A 4820-nucleotide genomic window follows, 5' to 3' on the forward strand; every position below is an offset into this window, starting at 1 on the left:
GGAGATACGACCCAGCCGCCAAATGTGTCGTCCTTTTTATACGGATGCTTCTGAAATTACAGACACGGTCAACTCTGAGAAGCTTGGGTAGTTTATTTTTCTTAGTTGTTATTTATTTATTTTCATTTTATTTAAAAGGCAGAGAGAGACAGACACATAAATATCTTCCGTCCACTGGTCGTTTCCCTAATGCCACAACAGCTGGGCTGGGCCATGCTCAAGCCAGGAGCCCAGAATTCAAACGGGGCTGCAGAGAGCCCAGTACTTGAGTCATCACCACACTTCCCAGGGTGTGTACTAGCAGGAAGGTGTGCAGGGAGCAGAGTAGCCAAGATTCAAACCCAGGCACTCCAGTATGGCACGCAGGCACCCCCGGGGGCACGTCAACCGCTGTACCAGATGCCCACTGCTTATTTTTAACTGAAATACAATGCTATACTTCTCATTCCACCACACCGTGTCCATGGTTCAGAAATTTCACTGGTGAATACTACCAAACATTTGGAGAGGATTTCATATCAGTTCTTCCCAAATCTTGCAAAAAGTGGAAGCAGTAATTTCCCAATTCATTCTATTAGACAGTAATTCCATGACACCAAAATCACACACAGACATCACAAGAAAACAAATATTCAGACCAATATATCTTATGTCTGTATGTAGGAAATCCTCCCAAAAATACAAACAATCCAGCAACCTACTGAAATAATTACGCCATGACCAAGTCGAATGCATTGCGGGAACACAAGGCTGTTAACCAAACAGCAAAGAATCATCCAATGCAGTATGCCGTATCAATGCAGTGATAAAACCCCATGACCACCTCAACAGAGCAGAAAACAAGTTTGACAAAAACTGAAATCCTTTCTTGATGAAAACATCCAACGATGTAGGAAGAGACGGGAGTAGCCGTGGACTGATAAAGCACGTAGAAAGGCCCACAGCTAACAGCACACTTAACACACGTCCATCCACTCATGTCCCAAGATCAGGAACCAGGTAACGTCAGCTCTCACCACAGCATCCTCTCGGCACAAGAAGCAATTTTGGCAACAGAATAAATAGAAGGCACCTGGACTAGAAATGAGGAGGTAGAGCCATCCTTTCACACAGAGGACGAGACCTTAAGGAATCCATTAAAAACCAGAACACACAACTACAGAAAGCAACACAATACGAACCTAGTACACGAAAACCAACTGTATTCTTTACACAAGAAATGAACAACCTGAAAATAAAATGAAAGGAACAATTCCAGTTACATCCGAACCCAGAGGAAAATACTTGGGTAAGACTTTACCAACGAACGTGTAAACCTTAACACCGAAAACCGCAATGCAGGCGACCCTGGAAACACGGGTGTCCTGGGCGCCCCCTCCGGGGCCTGAGGATTTATTTCACTCCGGGCTGTGGGACTGCTACGGTGGAGCGGGAGGAGGTCTCCGTCCCCGAGTGTGCACTGCCGTCTGCCCTTGATGGAGAAGCCAGAGGCCACGGAGGGAACCAAGACCCGCACTCGCAGAGGAGAGACTACAGGGGTCAACAGCTGTCCAGCAGGGAGCCCCGGGCTCCAGGGGCAGGGAGGCTGGGGAGGCCGGGTCCGAGCAGACTGGTCACTGAGAGCAGACGCAGGATTCTACAAGGCCAGGCACTAGGGAGCGAGCCAGGAGGGGACGGGCAAAACTCGGGCCTCTCCTGTGGCCGCCCCCGGAGCTCCGGGGAGACACCGGGCAGCACTCCCGGCCTCGTCTGTGGCAGACGCCAGGGAAGGAAGGCAACATCCAGGTCTGTTGCTGGTGAATGGCAGGGTCCTTGTCTTCGCGCAAGAAAGAATTCAGGCGTGAGACAGAGTAGTGGAAAGTAAAATAGCAAGGCTTATCAGGGAAGGGACACCGTAAGAATGGGTGGGCACCTCTCCAGACAGGACCTGAGAGAGTGCCCAGTCGCTGGGACTGGGGGAGAGCAGGGTTACAGGGTTGAGTGGAGAGAGGTGGCTCAGCAGCGAGGCAGAAGGCTGCGCATGCCCTCCTGAGGCCCGGGGTTTTTAAGGAGATGGGCTGTTGTCTTCACACATCTCCTCCTGAAACAAAGGATTTTATGGGTGTAAATAGAAAAACTCCTGAGTTTTCCCCCTGAAGTTATCAGACAGGGGGAGTAGATGGGGTGGGGTGCGTTTGAAGTGCAGATACTGGGCTGCACCTGGAAGATTGTCAGGCAGAAGGGGCGGGGCCCCCCACCAGGCAGGTGGTCGGGTAGGGGGGCAGGGCAGGATGCGAACACTGGGCTGCCCCTGAAACTATCTGGATGACCTGAGATGCAGATGCTGGACCCAAATGTCTCCTTAGGCCTTTGTCGCACACACATCAGCTCATATCTGACTTCCTACCTAACAGACAGGGGCACACGACCCGGGCGGGTCAACGGCCCAGGGGTACCGGGCGCCCGGCCCCGACCTGGGAGCCCCCGGCGCTCTGCCGGGTCCGGAGCAGCGCCGAGGACGGGGCCGCGCACAGCTCTCACGGCTGGGGAAGGGGCCGCCATCTTTCCAATAAAGCGGACCGAGAACCTGGGCGTTGCAGAAGACGCCCATAGACATGCGGTTCTGTAGCAGCCCTGGGCCTGACTCCGAGCTTAAAACACAAACTTATTATGAACGCCGCAGGCTGTCAAGCAGGGTTTAACCGGCGGCGACCAGAATTCCTCATCTCCCCCAGGTGGGTAGGGACCACCGCTAGCCATTAGTTTCTGGTCTCCTGGTAACCGACTCTGGGAAGGGAAATACGACTTCCGCCTCCGGTCCCTAATGGAGGGCCGCGGAGCGTTCTGGGAAATGTAGTCGCCCTCCAGGGATGAGTCTGCGCATGTGCGTCCCGCCCAAGCCGGCCCTCTTCCGCCGGAACTTCCGGTTCGTGGTGCGCTCCGGAAGCGGGGCCGCAGCTCCGGGGCTGGATGCAGTCATTTAAGTTAGATGCGAGTGGAACAGGAGCCCAGGGACCTTGTCCGCTGGGGAGCGGGCCGGTTGGCCCAGCTTGGTGGAAGCAGAACCTGGCCTGTAGACGCGAACCGCGGGCCTGGGTCGCATGGGAAGGCAGCCGCCCTGGCGCCGGGGTCCGGGGTCCGGGGGCCGGGTCTGGGCAGGGGCCGGGTCGCGCTGCGCTGTCCGTGGCGGAGGTGTGCGGAGGCCGGCGTGTGCGTCCAGGGGAACTTAGCTGCGCGAGGAGGGTGGTCCTTGCGGCATTGAGCGCCCGTCTGCAGAGGGAGCCCCCAGAGGTCACCGCGACGCCCGGCCCCCAGGACCGGGGGCTGCCCAGCAGACGGGGGTCGCGATGGCGGGCCGCTTTTCCCGGGAGTAGAGCAGGGGTGCAGTGTGAGAAGGGCGGGCTGTGATGGGAGCCCTCCCCGCAGCCCTCGGAGAGGCACGGGGGTCCCAGGGGGAGGGTCCTGGCCGGATGAGAACTTCGCCGTCGGCTGCCCAAGCTGGGCCATGTTGGAGGGCTTGGACCCGGAGGAAAGGGGCGCCCGGCCGGGCATGTTAGGCGGGGCCGCGGGGGTACTGAGTATTTTTGTAACTGAAGTTAACCTACCACAAACAGGGCTTTCGGCAACCCCATGCTTATTACCCCAACATTTTCTGTGGATTATGTGACCTCAAGGGATTAATACTACAAATATTTCCCACTTAATGTCGATTATTTGTCCTTGAAAGTCATTAATTCTGAGCCAGTGCTGTGGCGTAGCAGGTTAAGTCCCTGTCTTCAGCGCCAGCATCCCATACGGGCGCCGGTTCAAGTCCCACTCCTGATCCAGCTCTCTGCTAATGGCCCGAGTGCGTGGGCCTCTGCACCGCGTGGGAGACGGGAAAGAAGCTCCTGGCACCTGGCTCCGGCCTGGCCCCACCCTGGCTGTTCGGTTATTTAGGGAGTCAACTGGCAAATGGAAAACCTGTCTCTCTGTGTCGCTGCCAAGACAGGAAGGAAGAGGGAGGGAGGAAGGGAGGTCACACCATTGACAATCGTTGTGATTATCAAAATTCATGCATTTGGTTGTGAATTCTGGCGTTTGTATTTGATGTGTAACGTAAGACATTTTCTCTCGTGTAGTTTTGCGTGTTCAGTTCTGGTGGCTGAGATGGATCAGTTAGCATTTTCTGGATACGAAACCATTCAGAATGTACTGGCCTGAAAAAGCCACCGTGGCGTTTGCTCAGTTCTCTGATTCTGGGTTTTGGGACGCCTTCACCTGGGAACTGGGTTCCTGTTTGTGTTGCCTGGGCCACAGGTGCAGCTTTTGTTATCCAGGGCCTTGGCTGAAGCTGGTTGGTTGAAGGCGGCGTCATTCACGTGCCCGGTGCTTGTGCGGACTCAGGGAGGCCCTGTGTCTCCAAAAGGTCTCCAGCCTCTTCACAGCGTGACTGTGCCAGGAAGGCCAGTGACTGGGCCAGTACCTGCACCTGCGTGTGCTGGTGAGAGCTGCCAGTGGGAGATCTCCCAGCACCAGGTACTGTGAAAGTGGACGTTATGTTTCCCTCTAAAATCGTGGCCAAAATGTGTTGGATTGCAAGGTGCATACCTTCCATGAGGTCTAGGTTTGTGCTTGTAGAAGCAAGACACATTATGGTAGAAGCCCTCATGGAGGCCAACAGTCCACATCGGATATCTCATCTCTCCCCGTGAACCTGCCTGTAAGATGTGTCCGTAATTATTCACCCTATTCACCCACAGGGGAGCCTTTATCTCTTTGTCTTCCAGCTCACACCTGGAGATCTGGGGGCAGGGGAGCCTAGGAGATTGAGTCGTTGATCCACTCCACTCACCTCTCCC

The sequence above is a fragment of the Lepus europaeus genome, chromosome 17 (genome assembly GCF_033115175.1).
Source record: "Lepus europaeus isolate LE1 chromosome 17, mLepTim1.pri, whole genome shotgun sequence".
Lineage (NCBI taxonomy): Eukaryota > Metazoa > Chordata > Mammalia > Lagomorpha > Leporidae > Lepus > Lepus europaeus.